Source organism: Pristis pectinata, chromosome 7 (assembly GCF_009764475.1).
Source record: "Pristis pectinata isolate sPriPec2 chromosome 7, sPriPec2.1.pri, whole genome shotgun sequence".
Taxonomy (NCBI): domain Eukaryota; kingdom Metazoa; phylum Chordata; class Chondrichthyes; order Rhinopristiformes; family Pristidae; genus Pristis; species Pristis pectinata.
In genome coordinates, this window is record NC_067411.1 from 5544026 (window position 1) to 5556163 (window position 12138).

A 12138-nucleotide genomic window follows, 5' to 3' on the forward strand; every position below is an offset into this window, starting at 1 on the left:
ACCGAACGTAGAGCGGGAGGGGGGGGGAGCTGGCTGCAGCGCCGCCGCTGGCGGGAGGTCATCATTGCAGGTCGAATTGGCGCCGCCGCTGGCGGGAGGTCGAATTGGCGCCGCCGCTGGCGGGAGGTCGAATTGGCGCCGCCGCTGGCGGGAGGTCGAATTGGCGCCGCCGCTGGCCGGAGGTCATCATTGCAGGTCGTCGTCGTTGCCGCCGCCGCCGCGCCGATCGAGCTCCGCTGCCATGGCCGCCGAGGACCGCACATGGAGCCAGCGGCCAACGAGTTAAACACCCCCCGCCACCCCCCTTTCCTCCGGCTTGGAGAGTTGTTGCGGTGGGAAGCAAAGGGCTGGAAGTCGTCCCGGAGAAGCAGGGCCGAGTGCGGGCATGGTTTCAGGTAAGGCGGCCGTGAGTTGCTCTAGTCAGAGGCCGGTGGGGCCTTGGTGACCTCCCGAGCCTGGGCGCCGACCCGGCCCCGGCCCGCAGGCCTGAGGGGCCGCCCTCCGTGCCCAGAGCCGGGCTCGGCCCCTGGAACATGCTCTTTCCCTGCAGCTTCGCGCTTTCATTGGACTCGAGTTCAAATCCCGCCGCAGCAGCTGGAGAATTTACATTCAGGTCATTGAATCCGGAATAAAAACCGTTTATCGTTCATGATGCTGCTGGATTAAAGTCTGAAAGGATATACGAATGTGGCATTAGGCAGGGTGAATGGTCGCAGTCTTTTCCCCAGGGTAGGGGTGTCTAAAACTAGAGGGCCCAGGTTCAAGGTGTGAGAGGGGAGAAGATTTCTTCACAAGATCACAAGACAAAAGGAGCAGAAGTGGGCCCATCGAGTCTGTTCCATGATTTAAAGGGGCAACAAACTGCTGAAGGAACTCAGTGGGTCGAGCAGCATCGTTTGGGGGAGGGGGGGATGAATTTTTGATGCTTCACGAGTCCTGCTGCAGGGTGGTGGAGGCAGGTACCTTGGTCAAATTTAAGAGATCGCTAGATAAGCATATGGAGGAATTTGAAATAGAGGGATATGTGGGGGGGAAGGGGTTAGATAGTCTTAGGCGAGGTTTAAAGGTTGGCACAACAGTGTGGGCCGAAAGGCCTGTATTGTGTTGTACTGTTCTATGATTCTATGACCCAAAATGTCAACTAATCACACCCCTCACACATGCTGCTCGACCTGCTGAGTTCTTCTAGCAGGTCGGAGACGTGAGAGATTGCAGATACTGGAATCTGGAGCAACACAAAAAGCTGGAGGAACTCAGCAAGTCTGGCAGCATCTATGGAGGGAAATGGACAGTTGATGTTTTGGGTTGAGACCCCACCTATGTCTTTGGCAGGGATTCCCCCCCACCACCCCACTGAGAACCCCTTCTCCTGCCTCAAGCCCTCCTCCTCTTGGATACCCCCCTTCTAGCCTTTTGTCCTCTGGGCCTTTTAATTTCTAATTGCTGACAGGACATCAACTGTCTTCACTTCTCCACTCCCCTCGTGCACTCCAACCTCAACCCCTCTTAACTTGCTGCTCTCCACTCTCTCCGTTTAAAAACAGTTCAGGATCTGAAACATCGACTGTCCATTTTCCTCCAGCAGATTGTTTGTTGCTCCAGAGTCCAGCATCAAGGGGATCTGAGGGGCAAGTTTTTCCATGCAGAGGGTAGTGGTTATGAGGAACGAGCTGCCAGAAGAAGAGAGAGAGGCAATGTTTAAAAGGCATTTTGACAGGTTCATGGATAGGAATGGTTTGGAGGGATATGGGCCAAATGCAGGCAAATGGAACTAGTTTAGGAAGATGCCTTAGTTTGTTTGGACAAGCTTGGCTGCTGTTTCCATGCTGTATAAATCAGACAGGTGTTCAAATCCCACTGCAGCAGCTGGAGAATTTAAAGTTAAGTCATTAAATCTGGAATCAAAAGTGTTTGTCGTTAATTATACTACTGTATTATTGCTTCTTGAACAAAAATACCACACTAACCACGCACAGGGACAGACTAAAATGGTTGCAGCATGGAAGAAGGCTGTTCAGCCCAGCCAGATCTCTACCGGAGCGCTCTCGTTCCTCCTCAAACCCTTTTGCCAACATACAGTATTTTTATCCAATTCCCTCTTGAAGGCCACAGTGGAACCTGCCTTCTCCACATCCACAAGTTGTTCATTCCAGATTCTAACCAATTGCTGTGTATACAAAATAAAGCTTTCCTCCTGTCTCTCTTGGTCCTCTTTGCTTTTTGACCTCTCCGCCTATGGGGACAGTCTCCCATTATCTATTCTATCCAGACCCCTCATGATTTTAGATACTTCTATCAAATCGCTCCTCGGTCCCAACCTCTAATCGATCTTTGTAGCTGTAGTCTCTCATCTCTGGAACCAGTGCTTCCACATCCTCCCTGTAATGAGGTGATCGGAAGTGAATGCAATACTCCAGTTGAGACCAGTCCAGGGTTTTGAAAAGTTTCAGCATAAATTCCTTGTTTTTACACTCAGTGACTGCATTGATAAAGTCTCAGCTTGTGTGTGCTGCCTTAATCACTCCCTCAACCACTCATGCCACTGATTTATACACAGATACCCCCAGGTCCCTCTGTTCGTGCATCCCTTTATTCTATATTGCCTCTTTTCGTTTTGTTTCCATCAAAGTGCAATTCTTCACATGAAATTTCCTTTATTTTGTGACTGCCTCTTTCACCAGCCTGTTTATATCTTACTTTTATCTGCAAATTTAGAAATTGTGGATTGCACCCCCAAGTCTAGATCATTTATATTATCCATACAAAAAGCAATAGGCTTTAATACTAATCTCTGACATCATTCACCACAGCCCTTTATTGTCTGCTTTTAGCCAGCTTTTATATCCATGCTATTGCTGTGCTTGTGGCTGAACTTTGCTGATAAGACTGTTATGTGAAACCTCATCAAAAGCCTTCTGGAAGTCAGGTACCCCACATTGACCTCATTGCTCTCATCAACTCTCCATTACCTCATCAAAAAAATTGTCACATTGATTAAACACAGATTTTCCTTAACATTTGTCTTATTTTTTCTTTTCCTTTGTCTTATTTTCCTCTGGTTAACTAAAAATTCTCTACCAGATTGATGTTTCTTAAAGCTTTCCCACCATTGGACTGGTCTGTAGTGCTCGACCTATCCTTATTTCTATTGGCACAGTCCCTACATCGAAGAGCATTGCAAGATTGTTAAGTGTGCCTGCGATTTCTTGCTATAGTTACCTCAGAGTCCTAGGATGCATCCCATCCAGTCCTGGCAATTTATAGAACATAGAAAAACTACAGCACAGTTCAGGCCCTTCGGCCCACAAAGCTGTGCCGAACATGTCCCTACCCTAGAAATCACTAGGCTTACCCATAGCCCTCTATTTTTCTCAGCTCCATGTACCTATCCAACAATCTCTTAAAAGATCCTATCGTATCCGCCTCCACCACCGTTGCCGGCAGCCCATCCCACACACTCATTATCTACTTAAGTTCTGTCAACTTTCATAGTTTCTGTCAACTATCAATTTTTAACGTCCTGTGTCATAATCATCTCCTTCACTATTACTTTGGAAGTACGCTTTTCCCTGATGAAGACATGCAAAATACTCATTTAGTACTTTAACACCGCCCTCAACACAAGTTACTGGTTCCCATTTTTGTCCTTAGTGGGGCCCTGCTGCTTCATGTGCTACCTTTTTAACCATTTCTCTGTAGAACACACTTAAATTGTCATTTATGTTGGCAGTTCATCTTTTCTCATATACTCTTTTCTCTTTTTTTAAAATTTTTATTTCCTCTTTAATTCCTTTAACATTACTCTGGTTCTCGTTGGTATTTACAACCTAATGCTTGTGGTACACGTTCTTTTTATTTTAGTTTTATCCATTTTGTTGTCCAGGAAGCTCTGAATTTGTTTGTTCTTCATGGGAATGTAATGCAACTGTACCTGAACCATCTCTTTCTTAAAGGCAGACCATTGCTTTGTTACAGTTTTACCCGTCAACTTCCTGTTCAAGCAAGGATGTACTGTTGAGGCTTTATAGGGTGTTGGTTAGACTGCATTTGGAATATTGTGAGTGATTTTTTTTATGTAAGGCAGGATGTGCTGGTCCTGGAGAGGGTCACAGGAATGATCCCAGGAATGAAAGGCTTGGCATATAAGGAGCATTGATGTCTTCGGGCCTGTACTCAGTGGAGTTTAGAAGGATGAGGGGGGAATCTCATTGAAACCTACTGTATACTGAAAGGCCTGGACAGAGTGGACGTGGAGAGGATGTTTCCATCAGTAGGAGGGTCTAGGATCCGAGGGCACGGCCTCAGAATAAAGGGACATCCCTTTAAAACTAGATGAAGAGGAATCTCTTCAGCCAGACGGTGGTGAATCTGTGGAATTGGTTGCCACAGAGGGCTGTGGAGGCCAAGTCATTGGGTGTACTTAAGGCAGTGATTGATAAGTTCTTGATTGGTAAGGGGGTTAACAGTATGGGAAAATGAGGGGGAGGGGGTTAAAAAAAAATCAGCCATGATTGAATGGCGGAGCAGAATGGGCCAGATGGCTTAATTCTGCTCCAATATCTTATGGTTCCAATATACCTGGCTAGGTCCAATCTCACCCCACTGAAATAAGTCTTCCTCCAATTAATTATTTTTACTTTTGATTTCTCCTTCACCTTTTCTGCAGCCAAGCTAAATCTTATGATCACTATTCCCTAAATGATCATGTAGGACGTAAATCATCTCTCTTAAAGCCTGTAAAGTCTTTACTGACCATCAGATTAAATTATCCCAATGTAAACCGGGATAGTTATAGTGTTAAGGTGGAGAGTGAAGAGTTTCTAAGATACCCAAGCCAAATTTGATGGTCAGTAAAGACCTCATTAACAACCCAATATAGTTTTTGTTTGCATCTTCCTGCATATTATCTCTCCTACTCATTAATAATCTGCTGTTTCTTAGTTCTAACCAAACATTTTCTGTCGTTGGAGGAACTCAGCGGGTCGAGCAGCATCTGTGGGGAGGGAAGGAATTGTCGATGTTTCAGGTTGAAACCCTGCTTTCATATTCCTCCAGCATCTGCAGTCTGTGTTTCCAGATTCTGTCTTTGATCCCTCTGACATCCTCTCTCCAGCTCTGCAATATTCTTTAAGCAACACTACTTCCCCTCATCCATTCTTTCCTTCCCTACCCTTCCTGAACGTTTTGTATCCATCAATACTTGATGCCCAATCCTACCCCTTTTTTATGCCAGGTTTCTGTTCACAAGATCACAAGACAAAGGAGCAGAAGTAGGCCATTCAGCCCATCAAGTCTGCTCTGCCACTTCACCATGAGCTACACTATTCTCCCATCTAGCCCCAATTCCCGGCCTTTTCCCCATATCCCTTGATACCCTGACTAATTAGATACCTATCAATCTCCTCCTTAAACACCCCCAATGATCGGGCCTCCACAGCTGTATGTGGCAACAAATTCCATAAATCCATGACCCTCTGGCTAAAGAAATTTCTTCACATCTCTGTTCTAAATGGGTACCCTCTAATTCTAAGACTGTTCCCCCTTGTTCTGGACTCACCCACCAACGGAAACAACCTAGCCACATCTACTCTGTCCAGTCCTTTCAACATTCGAAATGTTTCTATGAGGTCCCCTCATTCTTCTGTACTCCAATGAATACAGTCCAAGAGCCGACAAACGTTCCTCGTATGTCAACCCTTTCATTCTGGGAGTAGCACACCATACTCTCTCACGCTATCTGTGTTAGCACCCTCCACATTCACGCACATGCATAGTAAACCAAATTTAGCTGTTGTTTCAGTTCCATTTTCACTGACCCAACTAAATCCTTGTATTTCTTCATATTTGTATCTTATCGTATTTCCGTGCACCAAAGACGGAAGCCATTCAAACCATTGAGTGTATGTTGGTTCTCAGAGTAATCCCATCCTGCTGTTTATTTCCCTGTAACCTATTCTCTCGTCGTTCATGTCCCCATCCCAACTCTTCTATCACCCACCTAACAATTAAACTAACAACTGGGACTTCTTTAGGCTGCAGGAGGAAATAGAATCACTAGGGGGAAGTTCACATAGTCACCGGGAAAATGTGCAAACTCCCCACCTACAAAACCGGAGGTTGGGGTTTTTACTTTGCTGCTTTTCCCCTTAGTTTTACGGTGTAGTCTGACTTCATTTACTGGTACACTGTTACGCTGTTGCTCTCTGCCCTATCCTGATGTACTCTACCTTCCGAAATACCCACTCACCTGAACCAATAGCTTCTGTTCCGAGCTTAGTTTTCTACCTTATGATTCAACTGTTGGGCTCCCACCCTGTACTAACGTATTCCATTAAACCTCTTTAACAAGCTTCTCCTGTGAATTAACCCTTTGTAACTCACTGCAAGAGAGGATGGGTATTGGCACTGGGTCAAGTGCTTGTAGTTGGGGTGTTCTATTGGTCTCATTACTGTTCAGGCCCCACCTACCCCCAAAACCGTCTCAGGATTTAAACCTTCCTTATAGCATCTCTCCAGTATTTGTCGTTCTATTTCTGTATCTGCTGACAGATGGCACCGGTAGTAATTTGGGAGCTGTTATCTTTTGTTTGTTTACCTCTTTCCTAGCTCTCTAATCTTTGCTTGCAGGACCTCATCTCCCTTACTACCTATGTCGTTGGTACCAATGTGGACCACAACCTCGCCCTCCAAGGTGTTCTGCAGCCCTTCAATGACATCTTTGACCCTGGGACCAGGAAGGTGACATACCTTTCTGGAGTCACATACAGTGGAATGCAAAAGTTTGGGCACCCCTGGTCAAAATTTCTGTTACTGTGAATAGTTAAGTGAGTAGAAGATGAACTGATCTCCAAAAGTCATAAAGTTAAAGATGAAACATTCTTTTCAACATTTTAAGCAAGATTAGTGTATTATTTTTGTTTTGTACGATTTTAGAGTGAAAAAAGGAAAGGAGCACCATGCAAAAGTTTGGGCACCCCAAGAGATTTGAGCTCTCATAACTTTTACCAATGTCTCAGACCTTCATTAGCTTGTTAGGGCTATGGCTTGTTCACAGTCATCGTTAGGAAAGGCCAGGTGATGCAAATTTCAAAGCTTTATAAATACCCTGAACTCCTCAAACCTTGTTCCAACAATCAGCAGCCATGGGCTCCTCTAAGCAGCTGCCTAGCACTCTGAAAATTAAAATAATTGATGCCCACAAAGAAGGAGAAGGCTATAAGAAGATAGCAAAGCGTTTTCAGGTAGCCGTTTCCTCAGTTCGTAATGTAATTAAGAAATGGCAGTTAACAGGAACGGTGGAGGTCAAGTTGAGGTCTGGAAGACCAAGAAAACTTTCCAAGAGAACTGCTCGTATCATGGCTGAAAAGGCAAATCAAAACCCCCATTTGACTGCAAAAGACCTTCAGGAAGATTTAGCAGAGTCTGGAGTGGTGGTGCACTGTTCTACTGTGCAGCGACAACTGCACAAATATGGCCTTCATGGAAGAGGCATCAGAAGGAAAACCTTTCCTGCGTCCTCACCACAAAATTCAGCGTCAGAAGTTTGCGAAGAAACATCTAAACAAGCCTGATGCATTTCGGAAACAAGTCCTGTGGACTGATGAAGTTAAAATAGAACTTTTTGGCCGCAATGAACAAAGGTATGTTTGGAGAAAAAAGGGTGCAGAATTTCATGAAAGGAACACCTCTCCAACTGTTAAGCACGGGGGTGGATCGATCATGCTTGGGGCTTGTGTTGCAGCCAGTGGCACGGGGAACATTTCACTGGTAGAGGGAAGAATGAGTTCAATTAAATACCAGCAAATTTTGGAAGCAAACATCACACTGTCTGTAAAAAAGCTGAAGATGAAAAAACGATGGCTTCTACAACAGGATAATGATCCTAAACACACCTCAAAATCCACAATGGACTACCTCAAGAGGCACAAGCTGAAGGTTTTGCCATGGCCCTCACAGTCCCCCGACCTAAACATCATCAAAAATCTGTGGATAGACCTAAAAAGAGCAGTGCATGCAAGACGGCCCAAGAATCTCACAGAACTAGAAGCCTTTTGCAAGGAAGAGTGGGCGAAAATCCCCCAAACAAGAATTGGAAGACTCTTAGCTGGCTACAGAAAGCGTTTACGATCTGTGATACTTGCCAAAGGGGATGTTACTAAGTTGTTATGAGCCCAGGTTGCTACTTGGTGACTGTCCCTTTAAGGCACCTGAATAGTAGCGTGTGGCTTTGTCTGACTGATGCAAGTGGGAGCGGAGAGCTTCTATGACCGAGATAACTGGAATGCTGCAGGTGTCTGAAGGCTGATTCATTGAAGTGCTGGCAACTGCAGACGTGTCTGAGAGCTGATTCCTGAACTCGGCCACAGACAGAGAGGGAGAGAGACGTGAGAGTTGGTAGCACTGACTGCCAGCCTCTGTATCTATGGGTGAAGCCCATTTGTTGTGTGAGTATCACTTTGCAATCCATACATGGATTTTTGGAGCAATCTATGGAGTCCACTTTGTTGCTAACCTGTACCGGGAAGGAGTTATATCTGTGGGCGGCCACTTATCGAGTGCCCTCAGTGTGGCAGATATTTCGGATCAAAGCAACGGAGATCTTCATTGATTGAGGCATCGTATTGGTTCCAACGTGGAACTTAAGTGAAATACGTAAACTCCTTCTCTCTACATCCTACCATGGTTTTCAGAAGCCTTTGCTCATCATTTCGCTTCCTGGCTTGCTGAACTGAACTGGTTTGCCTTCATAAAACTTTGAGAACTGTTCCTAGACTTGGTGGTTTGGGAACTAGCCACACACACACTTCGGTGTATTTCAGTGCATGTCTGATATCTAACGTTTTTTATTACAAGTAGTTATTAATAAATAGGCTTTAACATTGAAACCTTGCTCGTTGAGTTTCTATTGGTGCTGGTACGTAACAAAATTGGGGGCTCGTCCGGGATCGACTTAAGACTGATACGAGAGGTCCGGGTTTGAAACAAATTGGAGCTTATTGAACGATCGATTGTCGATCGGACTGATAAATTTCCTTTTGATTGGCTTGTGTGTGTGGAAACCAGCAGCAATGGATGTTGATGCATTTCTGAAATCGCCAACCCCTGTGGAATTGCAGGAGGTGAGTAAGGAAGGGTTGTTGAGCATTGCTAAGAAGTTAAAACGAAGTAGTAAAGCGGTCTATGAGAAAGGCAAATATTCGGAGAATGATAGTTGAATATTATGTGGCTGAGGAGAAGTTTGGGGAGAGTGAGTTAGAATGGTTTCCTGAGAGTAAACCAGGGATCTCTAATGCCCAGGTGAAGCTGGCACAGTTGCAGTTTGAACAAAAGAAGATAGAGGCTGAGCTAGAACGAAAGGAGCTAGAACGAAAGAAGCTAGAGGCTGAGCTAGAACAAAGGAGAGTAGAGATAGAGGATGAGCTGGATCTGAAGAGGCTAGAGGAATGGGAGAAGCAGCGGCAGCATGAGTTAGAAATGATAAACCTTGGGGGTTCTGTTTCTGGTCCTGGTGGTACCTTTGTGGCCAGTAGGGAGGTTCGATTAGTCCCTCCGTTTGAGGAAGATCAGGTTGATCAGTGTTTTCAACATTCTGGAAAATGTTGCTCAGAGTTCAAAGTGGCCATAGGAGAGTTGGTCTCTAATGTTGCAAAGTGTGATTAAAGGTCAAGTTCAACAAGCTTATTCTGCCCTATCCATTAGTGAAGCAGCTAACTATGAGACAGTAAAACAGGCTGTGCTTAAAGCTTATGAATTGGTTCCTGAAGCTTATAGGCAAAAGTTTAGGAATCTGAAGAGATCTGTCAACCAGACGTATGGAATTTGCTAATGAAAAGGGTGTGTTTTGAAAGATGGTGCACGTCTTAAAAATGTAAATGAGAATTATAACAGATTGGAAAAAGTTGATTTTAGTGGAAGAATTTAAAAGGTGTGTCCAGGGTGACTTACAAACATATGTAAATGAGAAGGAAGTGGCAACTTTGCAAGAAAATGCTAAGTTAGCAGATGAGTTTGCTTTAACCCAATTAAGTTGGGACAAACTAAGACCTTTCAAAAGAGTAATGTGGATAATCCAGGTAAATCAGAAATCAAATTGGGCAGTAGTACCAAGGGGGAAAAATGATCGGAAGCAAGTATCAGAGAAACCTGATCGTACTTGTTATTATTGTAAGAAACCTGGTCATGTGATAGCTAATTGTTCTCTCCTGAAGAAAAAGAAAGAAAAGGAGGCAGTGCCAGACACTTGTTTGCAAATAGTTGAAACAACTAAAAGGATTCTTGAAATGCTGATAAAGCTCAGTCCTCTCCTGAGGCAAATACTGAGATGTCAGATGGAGTTAGGGATGAATTCCGTTCTTTTGTGTCAGAGGGTTTTGTCTCAGTGAAAGATGGGTCACCCCTGGTGCCAGTGAAAATCCTTCAAGATACTGTGGCCTCCCAGTCCCTCTTGTTGGACAGTGTTTTAAAGTTTGGTAATGAGACTGCCACTGGTGAGGTAAATCTGGCGCGAGGCATTACAGGTGACACTGTGTCTGTACCTCTGCACAAGGTGATTTTGAGGTCAGAGTTAGTGGAAGGACCTATTAAGATAGGACTATGACCTAGTTTACCAGTGGAGGGAGTTCCTTTGCTATTAGGGAATGACCTTGCAGGTGGTAAAGTTGTCCCTGGGGTGCAGCTAATGGCCAAACTAATTATTGATGTCAAAGATTGATTCAGATGTTTATCCATCCTGTGCAGTGACTCGAGCTATGGCTAAGAAATTGGCCAATGCAGATGGTCCTGTGCAGGCCTATTCTGTTCCTTGCGACAGACCAAAACAGGATTCAAGTTATGATGACCTGTCAGAGACTTTTCTTTCTTCACTTGTGGACCAAAGTCCTAGTGTAGAGTCTGAGTGTGAAGATTTGTCTCTTTCCAAGAAAAAGTTTATAACAGAGCAGACCAAAGACCCTGAGCTCACTGTGTTGAGAGAAAAAGCTCTCTCCGATGATGAGATTGATAAAGTGCCAGCTGGATATTATTTTAAAAATAGAGTGTTAATGAGGAAGTGGAGACCTCCTGATATTTCTGCTAGTGAGGAATGGGCAGTTGTTCACCAAGTTGTGGTTCCTAAAATTTATAGGAATGAGATTTTAACCCTGGCCCATGGTGTGAACAAAACTGTAAAGAAGGTTTTGAAACAATTCTTTTGGCCTGGTGTGAGAAAGGATGTTGTGACATTTTGTAGGACTTGTCACACGTCAGATTGTAGGTAAACCTTATCAGAGTCCGTTGTGGCTCCACTGCAGCCTATTCCTGCATTTGGTGAACCCTTTTCAAAGGTAATTGTGGATTATGTTGGCCCATTGCCAAAGTCTAAGGCTGGGAATCAGTATTTATTAACCTTCATGTGTACAACCTCTAGATTTCCAGAAGCAATACCACTCAGGAACATTAAAGCCAAAATTGTGTCAAAGGCTCTTATAAAATTTTTCATCTTAGTTGGTTTGCCTAAAGAAATCCCATCTGATCAAGGAAGTAATTTTATGTCAGGACTATTTCAACAGGTAGTTTTTGAGCTGGGAGCTAAGCAGATTATATCATCTGCGTATCATCCAGAATCCCAAGGGGCCTGAGACAGGTTCCATTCCACCCTCAAAAACATGATTAGGACATCTTGTTTTGAGAACGTGAAGGATTGGGATGTGCTTTTGTTTGCAGTAAGGGAGTCGGTGCAAGAATCCTTAGGTTTCAGTCCCTTTGAACTTGCGTTTGGACATCAGGTTAGAGGACCTTTAGTATTATTAAAGGAACAGTGGATTAATGAAGACATGCATTTAAATTTGTTGGACTGTGTTCTGGAATTTAAAAACCGATTGCAGAGGGCTTGCCAGTTAGCAAGGGAAAATTTAAAAGCTGCTCAGAGTAAGATGAAAACGTGGTATGATAAACTCGCCCACTCAAGGACCTTCAAGCCGGGAGATAAGGTCTTGGTACTTTTTCCCACTCAGTCAAATCCTTTTCAAGCAAAATTTCATGGTCCTTACAAAATTAAATCTAAGGTTAGTGAGGTGGATTATGTGGTTAAAACATCTGACAGAAGAAGAACACAGCTCTGTTGTGTAAGCATGCTTAAACCTTATTATGAAAAACCATCTA

The 12138-nt window shown here is 44.3% G+C and overlaps 1 protein-coding gene across 2 annotated transcripts in view; it reads left to right on the forward strand.

Annotated features, from left to right (window-relative positions):
- The first annotated feature begins 246 nt into the window (after positions 1-246).
- Positions 247-12138, forward strand: part of LOC127572888 (PRELI domain-containing protein 1, mitochondrial-like) — a 49543-nt gene continuing 37651 nt past the window's right edge. Inside the window, exon 1 of one of the 2 annotated variants that reach the window (XM_052020613.1) lies at positions 247-395. The gene's annotated coding sequence lies outside the window, so the exon portion shown is untranslated. Of the gene's footprint in view, positions 396-8298; positions 8445-12138 lie in introns of those variants that run through there. The other variant, XM_052020614.1, reaches the window with a different exon arrangement.